The sequence below is a fragment of the Meles meles genome, chromosome 21, assembly GCF_922984935.1.
Source record: "Meles meles chromosome 21, mMelMel3.1 paternal haplotype, whole genome shotgun sequence".
Classification (NCBI taxonomy): domain Eukaryota; kingdom Metazoa; phylum Chordata; class Mammalia; order Carnivora; family Mustelidae; genus Meles; species Meles meles.
The window spans coordinates 8,319,946-8,342,236 of NC_060086.1; the positions used below are offsets into that span (position 1 = coordinate 8,319,946).

General features: G+C 52.4%; 1 protein-coding gene across 1 annotated transcript in view; it reads right to left on the reverse strand.

The window, feature by feature from the left end:
- Window positions 1-22,291, reverse strand: part of CUX1 (cut like homeobox 1) — a 338,009-nt gene that overhangs the window by 278,286 nt on the left and 37,432 nt on the right.

The window sequence follows — 22,291 nt, forward strand, 5'->3', positions numbered from 1 at the left end:
ATGACTGAGAATTCATCAAGTTTCAGACTGGAATTAATTTTAGCAACTGCTTTATACCAAAAATATTAGTAGATGTGGCTGTGTAACCGGCCGGCTTCGCACACTGTCATTGAGAAGTCTGCGTGTTCACAATGCTCTCAGAGAGTGTGGTTCACGCCGACAGAGCCGAGTCTGGAAGCTGGTGAGCTCCATCTCCTCCCGAGGAGCCCGCGGAGCTGGGGAAGCAAGGCTGGCCATCTGTCCGCTGGCCCATCTTACACAAAACTGACCGTGGCGTTCCTCCATCCTCTCCCCACTCAGGGTGGGGACTATCCCCGCACACACCCAGGTGCCTTTCACCAAATGCATACGGGTTACACACCTACTCGGGGTGGGAGGCTACCCCCACGGTGACTGGTATGTGATAGCAGTGACGCCTGCCCACCTGCTGACCCTCTTTTGCGAACTTCACCCTCGCGGACTGCTGTGCTCACCTGGAAGGCCGCTCGCGTGGGTTCGGGCCCGCTCAGGAGGTCGTTGGCTGTGCTCTACTCTCCTGAGACAGGCATCCTGCTTCATTTTATTGGTGACGCAAGCAAACGTGGCCCGATTCGGCGCACGCTGGGCCACCAGCGTCACCGCCACAATTAGGCAACAGTAAGCACATCTGCACCGATTCTGCCTAAAGACTCGATCCCAGGGCGCCTGGGTGGCTCAGTGGGTTAAGCCGCTGCCTTCAGCTCAGGTCATGATCTCAGGGTCCTGGGATCGAGTCCCGCATGGGGCTCTCTGCTCGGCGGGGAGCCTGCTTCCTTCTCTCTCTCTCTCTCTGCCTGCCTCTCTATCTACTTGTGATCTCTCTCTATCAAATAAATAAATAAAATCTTAAAAAAAAAAAAAAAAAAGACTCGATCCCAGTGACATCTCTTAGAGGGGAGCTCTGACCTACAGATCACTGCAGGGGCCACTCGAGCCCCACGGTGAGGGGCTCAGAATTTCAGGGGCCTTGGTTCTTCTCTGCTGCTATCGTAAGAAAGCAGGTTCTCCTGCCACTCCGAGGCTGAGCCCGCCCGGGCCTGGGAGAGTCACCCGGTGAGGCTTATCGACACCTCTGCCCACCGACGAGCACAGGCCCTGCACAGGGACGTCAAAGTCTCAGGTTCCTGTTCTCCAAATAGAATCCAGAGCCGACGGCCACAGTCTCTTCTCCCTGGCACTCCAGTCCCCAGAGGCGACCAATACTGGAGACAGGCTCAGCCCGGCGACTGGGCTCCAATGGTTTTGCGCTGGGCTGGCCTCGCGGACACACTCTACGTCCTCCTGCACATCTCCAGGAGGGGCATCTGTCATGTAATTTCTCAAACGTCCAGCATCTAACGAAGTGGGAAAGCTGACGCGGCTCAGCCAGGGATGGGCGCTTGGCGCACGGGGCTCAGCAAGGCCGCCCTCTCGGCCCTTTGGGGACCAGTGCTGCTCTGCGCACGGACAGCGTCCGGATGGGGACAGCCCAGAGAAGCGCACTCTAGGGCTACAGAGCTTATCTGAGTTTAACAGTCAAACCAGGTCCTCCTCTTCAGGGCTCTTAGTCCAAGAGCCCCCCTTAAGGAGCTTAAACGGCTCCCCTCCCCAGCAGCACCACGCCCCACGGGATGATTGATCCACGAGGATTTTATGTAAGACCAGCACTAAAGCGTGCCGTTACTTACAAATCCGAGGGCCTGCGGAAGTCCAAAAGCGGCTCTGCAACTCGATTCTGTATCACCAAAGCGCTTCCAGCCGTGAAAGCCTGGGCCACGACTCGGAACGGAATGCTGGTCACACCTTGCCGAACTTTCTGGAGAATCACGATACCTCTAGACTTGTTGGCTAATTAAAAACGGGGGGAAAAGGCCCAACAGAGTCCTCCCATAAGACATTCTCCTGCCTGGCAACCTCACCACGGTGATGAGGCAGGGCCCCCGTGCAGCCTCACGAGTGTGCAAAGCACACGCGGGGGCCCCGACGGCAGCACGGACGTCCGCGCAAAGTGCCGCTTATTTACAACATCTCCGAAGTGTTTCGGGCCTACCCAGTACCAAAACTTTTAAATACCCACAAGAAGATTTCATTTTTATAGGCAATAAACATTAAATCTAAAGGACTGGAACATAAAAAGTGTTTTAATACCATATAAATCACCTTTCCCTAGACAGACTAAATCTCCGAAGGTTTTAAGGACGGCAATATAAATTTTTATGGCAAATTATCTACACAGAAATGATCTGCATGAGATGCACTTTCATCCCTTTTTCTCATTTACATAGTGCTGACAATCTTCTCCATCACAACAGCCCATCCAGTCTGGGGACGCGAACGGACAGGGGGACAACGAGAGCTCGAGCCAGGCGGGGATCTCCCCTTCCTTCTTTCGGCCCATCATCGGCTCCTGATGCAACTAGGTCTTGTCTGTTCTTCCACAAAAGTCTCGGGCTAACCCACAGCCCAGATGGGTACGGTCGCCCCAACGACGGAAGGAACATTCATAGGCTGAGCCCCAGACACGCTTCAAACAGAGCTTCTCCCGGGCCAGTGGCCAGCCTGCCCGATGCCACTGGAACCGGTGGTTCTACAAACGTTCTATTCACCGGGCGAGTATTTTGCACGTGGTTTTGTTTTCTAGGTTACCGTTTTAAAGGGAATTCCAATCCAAGTAGAAATTAGAGGACCGTCCCATCAGAGAGGAAAACGTGACCATGTCATCAACCACCATTTTACTGCATCAGTGAATTATACAATTTACAGGCTGCCCCGCAAAATGCAAGGAGACTGAGAGTTTCTATGCCCTCCTAGAGTTCTTTTCTGGTAACAGAACAAGAAAAAGTAGCAAACATGCCTGCCTTCTGGCCCGCTATTAATCTTAGCCAGCTTTCTGAAGAAGGAACAAGAGAAAAGGTTTTCTGAAAATATTCTCCCTATTGGTTTTATCCGTATAATAAATATTAAAGTTAATTTTTTTTGTGCCTTTCATCTAGGAGAGTTTTAGGCCCTTTAATGGTCTAAAAATTTAAATACAGCTCTCTATCACATTCTTGCAGGGCCTAATTAAACACAAGTAGATCTAGCACCACAGAATTCTGCACAAGAAATGAGAAGAAAAGAAGTATTTTGGCAAAGGGGCACCGATTTCGACTGACTCTAGCTTGGATGTGGAAGCATTAAGGACCGACTGATGGAAAGGGAAAGTACACTTTAACAGCATTTTTCAATTAAACAGTCACTTTCTCATGAAATAAAAATCCACATAGATTTTTAGGCTGCATATAACGCAGTCATGATGAGCCCATTTCCTCTGGCTCATTACAAAATTTTCTTGTTGAAGTGGCAATTTCTGCCCTGGTCGTCTAAATGAGGGTAATTAGAAGCCCACAGTAAGTTTTGAAAAACAGAACAACCCAAAGACACGCGGAGTATGGTACCACAAACACTGTGCTTTTTGCAAATGAAGGAGGCAGCATTTTCTCTCCAGATTAAAAGACACTTGCTGCCAACTAACAGCAGCTTGTGTAATCTTATTTAAAATGTGCTAAAGCATTACGCCACTTCACCAAATGGGAGGAAAAAGGAGCAATACTGAACCTAAAATGAAAAGAATCAGACCAACGCATTGCTTCTACGTGTCGTTTTCTCAAGAAGCGCGCCATCTCCACTTGCCAGCGGTCAGCTCAGAGCAAGGAAAGGGGCAGGACGTGGGCAGCTTCACCATTTGAACTCATATAAGAGACGGTCCTGGGCTCTGACTCACTCAAAGATCTAGTGAGTCCCCTGCCTCTGCGGTGTCCCTCTGCGGGGACAAAGAGCTAAAACGGGCACCACCCCCTGCCCACATGGGGCTTCTAGTCCAGAGTCTATGTGAGGCAAAACACAGCCACCCGGTTCATCAACAGCATTAGCGACCACAAAGCCGTACAAGGAATTCGCTTTAACGGTTATGGACACTACGCAATGGAGAAGACGAAGAAAAAAAACGAGCAGATGTTCTCCATACAGAAATTCAACACCCACATCAACTGGTTTAAAAACCAAAATGTCACAATTTATTTTGAATTTAGGGGAAAAAATAAAAATAAAGGACAGCTGCCCCAAATTTAATATTTGAATCCAACAGCCCCAAACTTGGGATTCAAATGCTTCTAGCTCCGTGAGTCCTTCCCTGTCCTCCCCTGCACACCCTCTGTGGCCACACGGCACGTTCTGCGCGGTTGTCAGTTATGAGTGGGTCTTATAGGCCCTACTGAGCACACCTCGAGGAGACGGGGCTGTCTTATGTACCCTCGCACTCCCTGCAGCGCCCAGTACAGGTCAGAAGTCCGCGCCCATCATTAAGTGACTCTTGGTCCAACCTGCCCTCTCTGTGGAGCTCATTCTCCACAGCCGACGTCCCTGGCTTAGAGTTCTAAATAAATGATTAAACACAGTGCCTTTGGCCTCTCCATCTGAGAGTTAAATATCTCTGCGAACAGAATCACACGACCTATAGTCATTCTAAAAGATACCTCTGTAGGAAAGGGTTGGAAACGCGATGCAAAAACATTTTTTAAAAAGAGCAAAAGAAAAAACAAAATTCCGCTAAGCGATCTAGCACGGAGAGCAAAGAGTCGAAAGTAAGACGCGAGCGGCAGCTTAGACAATGTCAAACCACACTTGAGAAATAAAAAAAGATCTCATGTTCGCGGGTCAAGTGAAAAGGCAGACGGCAGTAACCACAGCCATAGAAAGGTCTGAGGTTACCCCGTCCAGTTCATTAAGCAGAGAGGGATTTAAAAACCCAAATAAATGCTATTCAGAAAGTAGCAAAGTAGATTTGTATTCTAGCAGGGGGAGAAGCCACACAGAGTAGACTCAAGCTGCTGTTTTCCCAACCAGACTGTATATACGTTTTGTAAAGGGGGCCCTCCATTTTGCCCTGTACAAACCCACAAAAGCGGCAACTTGAAATCCTAAGGCACGGGTTTCACTCTGATCCCAATCCGTCTAGGGCAGGGCTCGCTGCCAGGCACTCTGTACCCTCCAGCCCTGACTCCTGCCCAGGACAGAGAGCAGGCTCAGCTGCCCTGTCAGGTTGGACCCAAGGCAGGAGGGAGGGAGGGGATGGGGGGGGGGGGGCGAAAGCTCTCCTGCCAGTCTGCTCTGACCCCCAAGCTCTCTCGTCTCCATTTTAGTCACTGTCTGGGATTTTGTTATTTCTGGAACTGATGCCCTGCCCCTTCTCTCACCAGCACCCGCCCCACTGCCAGCATGGGGGTCCCTGCTCTGAGCCCACAGACCCCCTGGCACCCCAGCTCTTTAGGTCTCTGCCAGCATCACGGCTCCTCGTGTCTATCTCTCTGCTACCCCGCATCAGGCCGCCCTGGTGCTACAACCGGTGACCCTAGGTTTTCCCTTGCACTCTCTTCTTCCAGTCCTTGCCTACCCCTGGCTTTCCCTCTCCCCAAATCACCTGGGACGCCCCACCACACACCAGAAGAAACGGTTTTACTGTCAGGGCAGCCGTGCCTCTGCGGCAGAGACCCCGGTATCCCATCTAAGCTGAGCAGGGGCAGGAAAGCTTGGAATTCCAGAAAACAGAGCATCTCCCATCATTATTTATTAAAGGCTAGTTTCTGCACCCCGCAGGCAACCGGCAGTATGACGTCTGCAATGGCAGGGTTCCTTCTAAGAAATTATTTCCTGAGCACTTCACATGCAGTGGGTGTTTTAGGAAGAGGAAAAAGTGCTATACTCTTCCCAAGGCGATTTTATGAACCCTTAATGCTTAAAGTTAAAAAAGTCAAAAAAATTTTAAAAAATTTAAAAACCCAAAAACTAAAGAAGGGAGGGAAAAAACAACCCAAAAGCTCACGTGTACCTGGAAACAAAGTTGTGGAACAGAGATCAAGGCGCTGGATTGGAGCAAGGGGGTGCCTCTTCCATACCATCCTGGGGGGCGGGGAGGTGTATGGGGGTGGGGACGGGATTCTCTGAGCATCGATTTCCTAATCTGCAAAACATGGGTGATACCAAGTTCTGTGAGGTAGGGTTTTTGGGAGAACCGATTTGATTCAGTGAACTTGAAGGACCGTCTCCTACGCGCCAGACCCTGGGGAGAAAGGAAAGACGGAGCCTCATTTCTCCGTCCCTCCAGTTTAGGAAGTTTGATCTCCCCGGTGAACAAGAGACTCAGGCTGACTATACAGACAGGGAGAAAGACAGTAAACCACCGGGCGTTAAACACATTCATTTATAAGTAAACGCGAAGATGCGGAGGTCCGTAAATCTGAAAGCAAACAGGAGTCTAGTTGAAGAGCCAATGGAATTTAATGAGATGAAACTCAGTGTCCGCAACAAGGGAAACACTTCAAAATGTCCAGTGTATGCCCCTCGGCAAGTTTTAGCCTGGAGGCCCCCAAATTCAACTTTCTCCATCACAGTTTCTTAGTGTAGGAGGTGTTCTCCTAGAGTGAGCCTACCGAGGTTCCCAGGCCCGCTGAGCTGCATGTAAACCAAAGGACACCTAAGAATTGAAAGCTTCTAAGCAAAATCAAGGTCATTTTCATCACTAGATGCTCTTTGGTTTTGGTTTTCCAATCCCTGGATACTAAGAGTAAGGAATGCCGTTGGAGAACAGATCCTAGAGAAAGACGCGGTTTCGGTGGCTTGTACCGCACAGTGGTTATGGGTTCTGTCCTGCCCACTGGATCCTCCTGGAGGCCCCCTTCAGCGCCAGGGGGCATCTGTGGCCTAGAGTTCAGGCAGGCGGTCCCAGGGCTGGTAGCGGTGTCCTGGGTGGCTCTCTCCCTCTTTGTCAACACACAGTTCAGAAGGGAACGGGCAGAGGAGAAATGGCACTGGTCCTGACCTTCCAGAATCTTCCACTCATGGAGCTTCTTTAAAGCCTAACTTCCAGCATCCACCAGGTCAGAGGGGACTCCCAGCAGTGCAGGGACCCCATTCGCAAGAACATCTATTCTTGGGCACAACTGTTTTCCTGGATCTGTGCTTGGGATGGGGCAGAGGCTGTACTGCGGCTGAGTCTTGGCTCCTTCTGTCATCATGGAGCAGCGTTAAACCCCGGCCAGCCGGAAAACGTTGTACGTTCCCGGGCCGTGTCCAAATCACAACGAGGTGAAGGTGACCCAGAGCCAGTGGGAGAAGAGGGACAGGAGTGGCCATGTGGGGCCTCCTACAAAGGCCAGAGCCTGCCTGACCTCCACACCTCCCCAACCCTGACCGCAGCATTCTCGGGGACAAAAATCCAACCAACTTCAGCGGGGCTGGGGTACTTACAAGATCAGGACTTTCCAAAAACATACCACCCATGGGGGGCCTCACACTGGACTAAGTTTTCAGTGGGGGGGGGGGGGGCTGTGGGCGGGGCTCCCCACATCACGTACGGAGAGTGCCTGAGCAAACAGAAAAGTCAGCACAAAACACCAGCGCCCTTTTCAAGGGAGGTTCCCGCAGGCACCCGAGGCTGGGACTGACATGTGACAAGGTCTCTGGGCTCACAATGGCACAGACATTCAGGTCAATTAGGAGATGGAAGAGGCCTGGGAAACTTCACCTGCCACTCGCAGAGTGTCTTCAGGGAAGCGGGGGAGGGGGGCACAGGGACCCCGGACCAGAACTGCCACCTGTGCCTCACTTTCGTCCTGGTGAGGACTGACCGAGCTGGCAGATGGAAGAGCTCAGAACGGTCCCCAGCACGCAGAGGAAATATTCCACAAGCCTGAGCCACTATTATGATTCCTTGATGCCAACGGTCTCATCAGAAAGAGCCAGGAAAATATCCTGGGATGACAGGGATTACCTACTGGCTAATTCATGAGATACAAGAGGAAATCTCGACAGCGCTGAGCTGGGTCTTGAAAGACAACACAATTCTGCGGTCTTCGATGCCTTCCCTCTTCCCTCTTCCCCTCTGGCCCACCAGAGGAACTGCCTCTCCCAGCGTCCATCCAGAGGCCTCGAGACCTCCCTACTGACCGTCCCCATTGACGAGTCACTCTCCTCTCTGCCCCAATGCTGCCCTGGGCAACGTGGCACTCGCCCCCGCCTGCCCGGAAACCCTCCCTGAGCAGGGCACCCCCGTACCTGAAGCTATCGACGCTCCTCAGGGAACTGGGAGATTTCTCCCCGCCCCCAGCCCAAGGAAACAGACCTCAAAGCGTTGGCCACATGAAAGGCTCGTGTGTAAAAATAATTCTGTTCAACCAATATTTCCGCTACGTGCAAATCACAGACCCGGGCCCTGCAGAGGGCACGCGCAGACAAAAGCGGAAGAAGCTGGTGCTTCAAAGTTCCTGAAAGCCAGTGAGGAAGTGAGGGGACCAGAGCGAAAGGAAAGAGCATTCTGCGGCTCTGGCATCACCACAACTAGACAGAAACAGAGCCCAGGATTCCAGAAGGCAAGGGCGGAAACGGCTTCCAATCACTGAGGATCTCATTAGAACAAATCCCCTGTTTACCCAACATCTGTGGTGTCACCATGTAAATACCCATTAAAGTGCCCAATCAAGTATTAAGCACTTCTATGCTAAAGTCAATGTTCTATAATGCACAGGACTTTGCAAAAAGAAGGGGAGGGGGGAGGACATTAAGCAGAATTAACTGTAATCCATGAAATTGACAATCACGTGCACTTCTGTCTCAAAGCCCCACCTATTAGCTCTTTCGGCTCTCTCCGGGAGGCCTGCTTTCCCAGGCACTCCGCACTCGGGACACAGTGAGGACGGCGTCTCTGAGATGAGCACCCACTCCCCGCCGCACCCCTCCCTCAGGAGCGCAACGCCTTCCCCACCCTGTCTACGAACTTGCACTGTGGCAATTACTGGAGAAAGAAAAAAGCACCTATCAAACCGTGGGGGCGGAACGGCAAGGCGTTCTGGAAGCAGAGTATTTCTGAGAATCCGTCAGGAGGGCGCTTTTGACTATAGATAAGACGAGGGATCTCGAGGTCTGTGGCCAGGGACTCCATTCCCCCGAATTTCTCAATAGCATCTGGCGCACTGTGGGGCCTCTCTAACATGAGCTAATAAAAGCACAACAATAAACAGAAGTAGCCTTCTGAACTAAAGCCAACTCTGCCTGCACGTACATATTATAAAGATCTCACGCAAGCCAACAATTCCTATATTATGCTGGTTTCATCCCAATGTAATTTCAATAGCTCTATTGTAAAGCGAAATGACTGGCAGGGTTCTGATTAAAAAGATGGCAACATTCCGCATTCAGACCCTGTGACAGACTTGCCCCATAATATAAATAACTTGATTAAAAAAAAAAAATCAGGGTGATGAGCACAACTCCTACACACACAAAAGCCGGTGAGATACGAAGATTAAATGAACAACGATCCCCCTCAGAGTCTCCTGTGAGGCTGAGGTTGGGAATCTGTCACTGATCTGGACTCTCTAGTCCCCGGGTTCCAGTGACTCAGGGCTCTGCACACATTCCCCGACAAAGGGGATGTACCACCACACAGAGGTGCTGTTTCTTAGAACATGCTTCCAGAAGCCTGGGAAGGCTTTATTCCTGAGTCTCAAACCCCAGGACAACCTGCGGTGGGGACATCCGAGCCTCCCGAGACTCCAGAGGTCACCAGGTCATCACGAAAGGATGATTCTGATCACGGAGCTGGGCTGGGAGCAGCGACCGCTCGCACACCCCTGGGCCGGGTCCTCCTGGCACATGTGCCATCGGCAGCTGCCATCCTGCGCACCTTCGGGCCACACCGCACGGGGTCCCGGGTTTCAAAGTAAAACCGTGATGACGGAGGTCACCACACTCACATTCTGCGTGGGAGACCAGGGAGGGCAGGCAACCTGGCTTGCTTTCCACGCACACCTTTATGATTTCCTTCTTTCTACGATGAAGTTGCGCTGATGGGTATTTGACGATCCCCGCAAATTTCCTTTTTTTTTTTTTTTTTCCAATTTCAGGAAAATAGGTCTCTGACAAGAGACACTGACACTAAGTAGGCTAAAGCGAAAGCTCTGTGTGGGGGCGGCTCCACGACGTTCCCGTCAGCTGGCCACCCACCCTCCAGCAGGGACTCCAGGTGACTAGTCCCGGCTGCTTCACTGAGTTGGTGGGCTGACTTACCACGCTACGCTTACTTATTTACTAGCCGTATCGGCTTCCTGCACTTGGAGGGCAGCTCCTGGGGCTGGATCTCACTGGGCTGCCGACGTGGGCTGCATTGCACTGGGCAGTGGGAAGCCTGTGCTCTCATCCCCTGACCCTGCGAGGTCATCACGGGGAGTGACGTGGTCTGGCCCCTTCCCTGCCAAGCACTGTGCTAATAAGTACTGTCCCCAGGAGCCTTCCCCCCATGGACACCCCACCTCCGCCCTAGGTCCTAGGCCTTTCTCAGACAAGGACACTGGCTCAGAGATGGCGAGAATCAGACCCCTGGCCCCACAGCCGGAGCCTGGCTAGCTCTGCCAGGTTTCTGAGCCAATCTCTCCATTCCCAGGTGGCCTGCCTCTCCAGGGGGCAGGGACGAGGCTGTCCCAGATGCTGGTCAGGACTCAGCACGCTCTGCCACGGTGTTTTCCCGCAGAGGTCCGCCCAGCCCAGGCGAGGGCAGGCGTGGCGTCCATGGCCCTCCCCGTTGTAGGGAGCCTCCCCTGGGCTCAGGGCCTGGTGCCAAGGGCCACAGTGGACGGTCAGGACCAGAAAGGGCATCATCGCTGCCGCAGCCCCTTCTCCCGCCAGCACGCCGCTCAGAGCACAGGGGCACGCAGCCCCCGTTTTTGGAAAGAAGTTTCTATGTTAGACTCAGACTATGATTCAGTTCTATTGTGACAAAATGACGTGGCTGTCCTGTGGAAGTGCGGGAAGGAGCCAACATCACAATCACCCCACCACCACCTCCCATCTTCACAGATCACCCCTTTCTTTCCCCCTGCCCCCTTCAAGGAAGTTTCTGGACGCCCAAGGGACACGGAGTTGTTCGTTCCCTTTTCTTTGCAGACAGAAGCCCCAATCACATGATTCGGTGGCCCAACAGGTTCTGTCAAATTGCTGAAAAGGCAGAAGAAATTCTTGACAAATCGGGAGAGTCAGAAAATCAATTCCCAAATGCCGTGTAATTCACTGACAAGCCCACCAGGGCATGAGGACTGAATGGGAGCGGATTTCTTTTCTTAAAAAAGGACCAAGATAAGAGCAAGAAACATATTTACATTTTGTCTGCAGACCCGGCTCGAGAGCAGGCGAGCAGGAGTGATGAGAACAGCCCGTCACAAACAACTCGGGCCTGCCAGCGATGAAAATTAATGGGAAGGTAAGAGTTTCTTTTGACGCTGGAAGAGCTCCAGTAAAAACTGGTCTGTACATGGGAACACGGTGTCAGACTAAGAGAGAATCAGCTTGTCTGACTTGTGGTTTTCTTGACAACATTCATCTTCTCTTGGCCTGATACAGGGCAATTAGTGCTTGTCAGCTGAATCATGTGTTATTAAGATCATTCAGGCATTTTTTAATTACGGTTAGCGAGACAGACAGTAATGAGATCTCCAGCAACTTAAACTTCCCACTTCCTTTTCAGATAAATCTTAAGCTGCCTTTTTCCCCCCCTCTAGTGATGTTTCAAAAGAATTGTTTATTCCTGCAGGTAGGTACAAGCCGGCCGGCCCGAGCTTCCCCTACTCCACATAAAGCATCGCCTGCTGGGGGGCACCCCCAAATCAATCAGACAAAGACACCTTTCTCAAACATCTGCTCCCTCTGGTGGGACATGAGGCAGGCAAACCTGGCTCGAGAAAATGCTCATCACCCAGGATTCTGTTCTGGAGCCCGTTCTGGATCTGCAGAGCTCCCCGCGGCGGGTGGGCCCCCCGCTCGGCCTGCTTCTCTCCCGTCCCCGAAGGGTCACAGCCTGTGCCTGAGCCGCCAGGAGCCCCAGTCCTCGATCCAAACCCGACTCTTCCCCATTAGCTCTTCCAATCACGGGACGCCAAAACCCCAGGAAGGCATAAAAATGATTTAATTTGCTTTTATCGTCTATATTTCATTCTATTTGCCTTTAAATTAACAATTCGCAAAAAGGTTAGAGTACAGTATCTGTTTCAGCTTGAGCCCGGGTTCATAATTTTTGTCTTCTTAAATGCTCCCTTTACATCGATATTTCATTGAGGGAGTGATTTCCTTTCCTGGGAGATTTCAAATTTTTATGGTCCCAGTTCTCCCTCTTTATACAGCCAGGAGCCAACGTGACTTCTGAGCTATTCCTGGCGCACCATCTGTTTCTTTACGAGGCCAGCAAGAGGGGTCTGGGGGAAGCACGATAAGGAGGAAAGGCCCCCAAAAACCCACTCCTGCGGGGGCCGTGCACCCGCCTCCAAACTCGCTGAGCGCGGTCCTTCCGGGGCTGGTCGTTTCTAGGGAATACGGACTTCGGAAAGTCCCACAAGCGGCTTCAATCACCAGTCAACACGCTGAAACAGAACTTTCTGAAGGCAAGTTCTCCAAACCTTATGACCCATCCCTAGCAGTATTTTTATGAAAGCCATTTTTAAAAATCCTTGTCCTAAGTTTGTTCAAAATGTTCCTTCCAGTGGAGCACATTATATAATGCATTCTGGATATTCTTGTGCTTTGGGTCCTGTGTGCCTTCCCTTGTTTTTTGAAAGCAAGCCTTTTCCGAGACCAGCATGCACCGCAGTCCAAAACCACGTCCCTTTTCCCCCGCCCCAGAAAGTCACCTTTCCATTCCAGCCCAAGTTGACTCCTGTCCGTCACCACCCGCCACCGAGGTTCATGAGTGGGGGAAAGTGAGAGCCTGATCCTACGGTCCCACACATGCATACACGTCCCCCAACGCGCAGAGGTGGCCTGTCCCGTGCTGAGTGACTACAGCTCACCCAGCTGGCTGCCTTCTGTGGTCACTGTGGTGATGCCTCTGGGCAAGGACGGACCCTACAGGGAAACCAAGGCCCACGTCTGTAACTGAACTGGGGGCCTTACAGGCAGCCCACTTAACCATCCAGGGAGCCCACTTTCGTCTTCCAACGAGGTGAAGCCACGGAAGCAGCAGACCACACTGGATCTCAGTGGGTCTCTGCCCTGGGCCGGGGGAATCCACAGTGGGGGTCCCACTGCCCGAGGAGCCCGCGTGCTGGGCCTCAGGGATCGGGCCTCTGGAATGGGAGACAGCAAGCCCTAGGAAACACTGAAGCTCACTGGAGCCGTGGTAAGACCAGTTTCATCCAGGTAAGCCTGGCCGCGTCCAGGTAAGCCCACCATGGCGTAAGACCAGGTTCATCCAGGTAAGCCCATCTTTGTCAGGTAAGCCCGGCCTCGCCCGGTAAGACCACCATCAGGTAAGCCCGGCCTCATCCAGGTAAGCCCACCCTCATCCAGGAAGAGGCTAACAGCCCTTGAGAAAGAAACCTTGAAATGCCGATGGTTAGAATTTGCTAGAAGAATAGAGCAGAAAGTTACAGTGTTTATAAGGGCCAGAAGCCAGGCAGAAAAGAAGAAGAGAGGGAGGGATCCATTCTATTTTCAGTGTCCTTGCACAGGGTGGCATTTCTACGTTAAAGCTATCAGGAAGGGACACAAGAGGGAGCAGGAGGGAGTCAAGGTCACCCGCAGCTACCAGGTGGTGCCCTGTGTTCCCACCAGTAGCCCGCATGGACCTCTCCTGGGCTCAGCTCAACAGCACAAGTCAGCCCTGGGGGACACTGTGCCTTCCAGGAGTTTGAAAAAGCCCTGAAATACCATGGAGGCTTGTGTCACTTACACGGCAAGGCCAGGACGCCCCATGAGAATGCACAGGTCTCCTACCCTCACAGGAGTTTGAAGAAAATGGTTCCTTCTTGGGGCGCCTGGGTGGCTCAGTGGATTAAGCCGCTGCCTTCGGCTCAGGTCATGATCTCAGGGTCCTGGGATCGAGCCCCACATCGGGCTCTCTGCTCCGCGGGGAGCCTGCTTCCTCCTCTCTCTCTGCCTGCCTCTCTGCCTACTTGTGATCTCTCTCTCTGTCAAATAAATAAATAAAATCTTTAAAAAAAAAAAAAAATGGTTCCTTCTCTTTAAAAAGCTTGTAAGCGGGGCGCCTGGGTGGCTCAGTCTGTTAAGTGTCTGCCTTTGGCTCAGGTCATGATCTCAGGGTCCTGGGATTGAGCCCCACACCAGGCTCCCTGCTCAGCGTGAAGTCTGCTTTTCCCTCTCCTACTCCCCCACCTCGTGCTTGATCTCTCTGTCAAATGGAAAAATAAAACCTTTAAAAACAAAACAAAACCTATAAGCTTCTGGTTCATCCTTTTTCTATTAACAGCATCTTAAAAAATTAATTCTATTAAAAAGCATCCGTTTGTTTTCATGGATGGGCAACCACACTGTTTTGAACAGAACCGCAGGAAGTCCAGCCAGGTCCCAGCTAGAGGGGCACCCCCCCCACACACCCCCGGCCCCCGGGGCACGGCCTGCCCGCTATAGAGGACCGGATGACAGGCTGCGGTCACTTATCGCCTTCAGACCCGCCTACATTTTGTCAGCCTCAGCAGCCACCACTTGGGTTCCTCCAGCTCCGCCCCATCAGAATGTTTGCTTCAAACACCATTTCGCTTAACTGCTAGTACCTGTTGCTTGCTAGTGGTGAGGTCAGTCCCGAAGACTCATTGCTTTTCTGATCTCACACACTGAAAGCCACTGTCCAGTTCATAAACGGAAGTGGTGCTGTTTCAGGCTGGAAAGGAGGGGAGGAGAGAAAGGGGCAGGGAGGAAGGGAGGGGGTGGAAGAGGGGGAAGGAGGAGGCAGGGAGGACATCTGCCCATGACTCTGACTCTTTCCTCTCCTCTCTCTCTCCTCTGACTCCATGATTCCACACGCCGGAGAAGGTGAAGGTTTGTTTTGCTCTGGTTTCTGCATTCCTTATGTGCATACTATTTGCACAACTGGAATGATCATGAAAGACCTAGAAATCCAGGTGGGCTCCGAGGTGGGGCCACGGGGAACAATGCTGGAGGAAACTTACATGGGCACGTGGGAGTAAGCCGGCAGCACCCGTCAAATTCAGAGATACCCCTGTCCCTGGACCCCGCCACTCTCCTTGCAGATAAACCTGTCCGGTGTCAAATAGTGTGTGTACGGAGTTCTTCAAGGGGGCGCCGCTGGACGAACAAAGACTGGAAGCCACCCAAATACTGGTAGGGCCCTGGGTACATCAGATACAGCCATCTACAGCATGGACTATCCTGTCGCTTTGAGAGAGAGAGACAGGGAAGGCTAGAACACACAAGAGTAATAAGCTTCTGTCTCATTTGGAAAGTCTAAGAAACAGTTGATTTTTAAAAAATTAAGGAGGTACAGAAGATGGTGTTTAGCATGCTAGCCAATGCGTACGCAGGGGATAGGAACATACACTCTGGGAGGAAATAACAAGAGATTCTAAGAGGATACTCAAAGAAATCAGCAACAGTTGGGGCGGGGAGGGCACAGAGGAGACTTGTCCTTATGCCTTATGTTTTGGATTGTGTTACTTGGAAATAAGTAATACAAGGAACTTAGTGCAACTGCTGCTATAAAACAGGCCCAACTTTTCTGGAACGTTCGGGGACTATGTACCCCAAGTCTTAAAAATATACTCACACCACTCATTCCGCCCTGCTTTTAGAAATTTAATCTACAGAAGTCATCAAACATCAAGAACAATCGTCAAACACGCACAGAGACAAGTAGGATGCTTATCCCCACACCTAAATATAGCAGATGCCCAAAGTACTAAAAATGGAGTGGCAAGAGAAAAGGATCGATTTAATGCAGTATGGGGACACTGTAAGTAACTTCACTACGTACAGTAATTACTAACTTCAACAAGCAGCATACTCATCACCTTTAACTAACACGGGAAGATCTTAACGTCACAGCGGACGCCCGAGCGGGGAAAGATCGTCACACAACTGTATCCGAAGAGTCATGCCGCTCACCTAGTTTTCTGTTTTACACGAACTAGGTTTCTGGAAGAACCTCCATTCAAACGGGAACAGTAATAGGGTTAGTGGTGACTGGTTTCCTTCTTTCCACTCTCCCGTAGCTGCTTCATTTTTACTAGCATTACTGACTTTTTAATGTCAGAGATAAAGTTATTTCCATTTTGCAAAGAAAAATTTTAAAGGCCAAATAGTTGGGGTTTTTTTCCTAGAAGGCAAAATGTTTGGGCACCAGGGTGGCTCAGCCGGTTAAGCCTCCAACTCTTGGTTTCGGCTCAGGTCATGATCTCCGGGTCGTGGGATCCAGCCCTGCGTCCAAGCTCGGTGCTCTGCGCGGAGTCGGCTGGTCCCTCTCCCTCTGCTCTCCCCAGCCCCATGCCCCCCGCCCCCGCCCACCAGCATACTCTATCTCCCTCTTTCTCTCTAAAATAAGTAAAATATTTTTTTAAAAACGTTAAGGCCCACACACACTAACGAAGAAACCCTGAAGGCCAGAGAAAGAAGAGTACTGCGCCAGAGCAGAGACGCTGCGTCTGAGATGGTGCAGGGGGGCGGCAGGGGGGGGGTCTCCCTTTCACGGGGCCTGACCAGCCCCAGCCCAGGTGTTCTTTCTGTAAGAGGTAGAAGTGGTAAACAGAAACCGGAACCAGAACAGCAAACAGAGCGCCAGGGGCTCGACTGGGGAGCTGAAGGAGCAAAGAAGGGTTTTCATCCTCCCTTCTCCTTCCTTCTATGTTTGGCACAAACAGTTCTTTGGCTTATTATAGGGCAGTGTGACAAAAATACATTCTAACGGCAATTAAACACCATGTCTAACAGCCAAGTGTTTTCGGTTAATAAAGAGCTCTGCTTATAATAAGAGAAATCATTGTCTAATTCAAGGCGGCTGAAATGTAAGCCCTCATCCTGATTTCTCCTGAGTGATTAGGAATACTTTTAAGATTTTATTTTTATTTATTTGACACAGAGAGAGATCACAAGCAGGCAGAGAGGCAGGCAGAGAGAGAGAAGGAAGCAGGCTCCCCGCAGAGCAGAGAGCCCGACGCGGGGCTCGATCCCAGGACCCCGGGACCACGACCCGAGCCGAAGGCAGCGGCTCAATCCACTGAGCCACCCAGGCGCCCCAGGAATACTTTTAAAAACAAGGAGAAACCTCAGCCCACCGAAGGCATGGCGCACACAGCTTACTGAATCCGAAAGACCGTGAACTTGTCATCAAAGTGGCCTAGGTTTGGGGCCTAGCTTTACCACTTAATGAAACAGCTGCCCCGGGCAAGTTCATCTTTCCAACACCCCTACCCCTTTCCTTACTGGAGAAACAGAGAGACCCTGATGCTAATAAGTCCCTGGGCAAGACACTGGGGACATGGCAGCAAAGACGACAGGTCCCAATTAGCCTTATTTCCCCTTCTTGACCTTCTCCTAATGATTTCCAACCAGAACTGTTAAACACTGGAATAGTCGAGCCCCTGGCAAAGTGGCCAAATAAAGTCTATCAACAGAGGCTACTAATGAACAACGCACTCACGCTGGAAGCTCTGGGCTAGGCAGGCCCCGTCCAGTGTCGAGAACTATGAGCTCAGGATCAGTGATCAGTGATCCCAAATCATTTCATTAGGCTGAAACTGATTACAATGGTCTGTCTTAGCAAGTGACATCCGCCACAACTCAATTTGTCAATTTCGCTTCCACGACCTCGAACCTGCCTTCCCCAGTGACAGATGCCCCCGGTTTCTCCTTCACACCGCCAGGCTGGACGCACGGCCTGGAGGGAGGGTCGCCCTTTGTCGGACAGGGCAGAGCCCAGCCTGTCGCTGACCAGCCCGGGGACGCCGGCCAGTGTCTGGACTTCCCTGCGAGAGTCCAGGACAACTCCGCCTTCCGCAGCGGCGGGCGCCCGGGATCAAAAGGGATCAGAATCCCGAGGGTTCCCAACAGAGCCCTGCACGGAGGTGACACGTCATAAATACTTCCTTCCTCCGAGAGTCTTGTTCCTCTCCGCTGCTATCTGGGGTAACGAGCTGCTGACTAGTACTTAGACGAGAGTCCGACAGCTCCCGGGGAGTTCAGGCTCCTCGTGTTTGTGCTGCTTTTTAAGTAAGATGGAAAGAACACTACCTGCCTTCCATTCACCTCTAAGGATGTTGTCGGGATTAATTGAACGGGGCATATTAAGCTCTTATTTCCTCAGAAAGAGACACTGATTATGTAACAGGATATTATTCCATCAACGGCCTGCTTTAAAGTCAACCCCCACAACGGGCGCGAAAGGAAGGTACCACTCCCTGCCCCCTGCCCCGTCCTGACAGCAATAATCCTAATTCAATTAAGCCAGAAATCGCATTCTGAGAAGCATCTCTTATTTCAGGGAAAATGGGAAGCCATTCCAGACCCACTGCCTGGATGAAGTTAACTATAATTTAGCGTGTACTTTTGCGGAGGTGTCCCGAATGTTGCGAGGACCACACGAGGAAATGCAGGCGTGCACTCAGCGGTTCGCCGGCCCTCATTTTCCCATAGCAAATCACCGTTACTAAACAGACACAGTGGCAAGGACCTACTTTTCCACCAAAGGCACCATCCAAAGGAGAAGACACACCTTAGAACTGTCTCCTTCAAATGGAGACAAACCTAGAAAGTGTCATCTACCTTCCCGTGTTTAAGATAAGGAAAGAGAAAATAAAATAAAATAAGAGAACATAAAGGTTCTTCAACAGATACAATTAAAGGCACCATAATTGTAGTATTCTGTGAGGGAGATGAAATATACGTAAAACACCCCAGTGTTGAGAGGTTTAGGCCTTAAGTAGAGTAGATTACCATTCACACATTGCTTTATTTTTAAGTAAGAGTATATTTCCATCACACAGAAAAGCACAAATTCCCATATACCTACCACTCAGCTTCATCAAATCTTAACATTCTGCCATCTTTGCCGTTTTTAAAGGAATAAAATATATGCTCCTTCTATACCACTCAGTCCCATTTTCTCCCTCCCCCCTCCCCAAAATAATCATTTTCCAGAATTTGCTACTTACCTTCCTCAAGAAATCACTCTGTATTTTCTAGCTCTCCACGAGCCTATCAACAACACGAGGTACGGTTCTGCCCGCTGACCTCCGCAGAGACATGCCTGCCCGGCGCACAACCATCGGCGGCCTTTCTGGGCTCTCCGCTGCGTGTGAGCGGTCCAGCCGCGTGCGGCCTGCCCTCCAGACCAGCATTGGATGACGGCCACGCTCCCCCAGGACCCCAAGGTGCTTTCCGGCTGTTTCCTCCCATGTGCTGCCGTGACGGTTTCTGCACGCGTGCCCAAGACATCTCTAAGATGGCTCAGTTGTCCTAGGGAGCCCTCCACGAGTCACCCCAAGGCAGTCCTTCTGGACTGCACGCCCACCCACAGGACAGAGTTCACACTGCGCCCTTGGGATATTGAGACTTCAGAGGCTGCCACTGGGATGGGTGTATAAAAGGGGGAGGGGCTTTACTTGGGAAAGCCATCTCGTAACTGAGAACATCCCCTCCTGGTCCTCACACGCCGAGGCCCGTGTTCTGCTGACGACCCGGGGCCCCCAACAGACTAAAATCGACCAAGGAGAAGTGCTCAGACAGCCCGTGTGCTGCAGGAATCCAAGAAGAAAATGTCAGAGGGGGACACTGGGACCACCAGCTCTGAGCTCCCCCCCCCACACCAAGCCCTCCAAGCAGACAGGGGAGTCCAGCACATAAATATTTACAGAGCTCATATGTGCAAGGCACTGGGCAAGCGTGGTTTTTTTTTCAATTATTATTTATAGGCTTCAAAAGCATCTATCCTAAAATCACTAAGTACCAACTTAAAAAAAAAAAAAAAAAGGAAAGCTCTCTATACTGTCTTTACAGCTTTATCCGAACCACTTTAATAGGGGAAAAATGAAAACTACCACAAAGAGGAAAAAATCTGGCTAAACCAGCTCTGCCTCTCAAGGTGCTGTCCTACAGCCTCATCAAGATAGCTGTGATGTTTCCCTTTTAGTACACGTTCTCAAGGTTTCCTCCAGAAACCATCTGACTAGATTCCCTAGGTGCTCTCACCCATTAATTTTTAGACAAGAGTTCTGCAAAGGGCAGAGAAGAATCGGCCTTGACTGAACTAGCGCGCTTCCTTTCCGTCCACCGGAACACCCACTCTGGACCCAGAGGTGAGGGGACAGCACGACCCGCCTGCAAGAACCAGACACTGGACCGAGCGGCTGCTCTGGGCTCCGTGACCTCGAAGGGCGCCCCGTGGGGCTGAGGACGCAGGGATCCAACTGCAACAAGGTGCTCCCGTGGGCCGAGGAGCAAAGGAGGGTGGGGACACAGCTTTCCCCTAGCAAGGACATCTCGGGAGGCTCAGAGATGGTTCGGGGAGGATGGGCCCAAGCCAGAGGGACAAAGATCCCGCTTCCCATTGGGAAGTGCAGCTGTGGGGGGAGGACTCGGACGGGCAGGAAGCCATCAGAAACCTGAATGAGGTTTCTTATCCTACACCCTCTCTGGCTGTGTGCCCAGAGTAACCACCACCTCACAGGAGCCTCCTGACCTTGGTCGACCTTGCGCCTTGCCATGTCCCTCCCACCACCAGCCATTCCCTTCCTGCCTCCTTTGCTGACTTCTCTGCCTCCACGGAGTCTCCAACTGAGCGCTGCCCACGCCTACACACAGCCCTTGGCTCTTTTTCCTTTAAATTCCATCCCTCGGGGAACTCATCCACTTACAGGGAGTTAAGAACACGGCCAGGCCGGAGGACCCGTGGCCCGTTCTGACGTCCCCTCAACCCCCTTCAGTCCACACTCGGCCACCCCTCCTGCCATCTGGGTATTGGACCAAGAACTCGACTCACATCCCAGTCAGGCCCAAGGGCACACCCGGGCTCCTCCCTCCCAAGCCCCCTCCCCACCTGAACAGCAGGTCCTGGGCAGAGTGCCCCCTTACTCCTTCTCACCTCTGACACCCAACACAGGCCCTCACCCCACTCGGTTGTCCAAAGCCAGAGTGTCCCTGGTCCATCGCCATAGCCAGGGCGCCCTTCTCGGCAAGTCTCCAATGGCCAGTCAGTCCCCGTCGCCGTGCCTGGCTCGCCCGCTCCGTACTCCACGCCGCTGCCACGCTTCCCGGCTCCCTCTCAGATCTAGCCATGGCCCCCTCAAGCGCAGAGCCCCTTCTCCCACCCCGCCCCTCCCTGCCAGCCTCCCGATCCTCACCCTCCGCCTCCCACTGCAGACAGGGCCACCTCCCAGAAGCCCTTCCTGAGCACACGTGCAACAGCGGCCCTTCTGTCAACTCCCGAAGCACAAACTGTCTGTTCCCCTCGCAGCTCTGGGACGCTCGTGAGATTTCCTGCAGGTAACACGGCTGACTTCTCCCACGAACGGCCCATCACCCAGTCGAGGGAGTGCCCCCTGAGAGGGGGACAGGGTCACGGTCATCACGGATCGCAGGGCTGTGGGCCCAGCGAGTGCTCCACGGGGGGGACACCCACAGCTCTTTAGCGTACGGGGCAAGGCAGACGGAGCAGGGGAGGTCTGCCTGCAGCCGGGGCAAAGATGTGGGGCTAGAGGGTAAGAGACGGGAGGGGGGCCATTCAAGAACCAACCCCCCCCCCGCCGGGCAGACTCAGCAGGCAGGAGGACAGAACCCGCTCCGCACTGCAAAGGGGGGTAGGCACGGGTGCGGCCGGTCTCAGCCCAACCGAAGGGAAGCGGGGTCACCAAACAGCCAAGCCCGCAGGACGACACTTCTGAGACCTTGACACTGAGGCCACGTTAAAGGTTAAAGCCGCCAAGTGAGAGAGTCTACAAAGAAGTTGGCTTCAAAAGAGAAGAGCAAACTATCTGAAGTCTGGGCTTCTGGAGACGCCCAGAAAGGAAGGATGGCGGGTTACACGATGGCCAGCGGAGGCACTTGCGGGCCTCTGCAATGTGGTCCCCAGCCCGGGTTTCGGGGGGGGGGTGCTGTTCACAATCTCACCAGCACCCTAGGTGCCCATCCTCACCCCCACCCCAACCTCCCCTTTGCCCTGGAGGTGGAGACTCCGATGGGCCTGGTGGATGTGATTTCACCCTGACCGCTGCCAGCCCCGCAGGACATGCAGGGGCGTCTCTGGGGCTCTGGTTGTGGGACTCGCCTCGACGGCCAGACGTGGTCAAGAGCCTGCCAGTAAAACCAAGCATCCGGGCGCCTGGGTGGCTCAGTGGGTTAAGCCGCTGCCTTCGGCTCAGGTCGTGATCTCAGGGTCCTGGGATCGAGTCCCGCACCGGGCTCTCTGCTCGGCAGGGAGCCTGCTTCCTCCTCTCTCTCTGCCTGCCTCTCTGCCTGCTTGTGATCTTTCTCT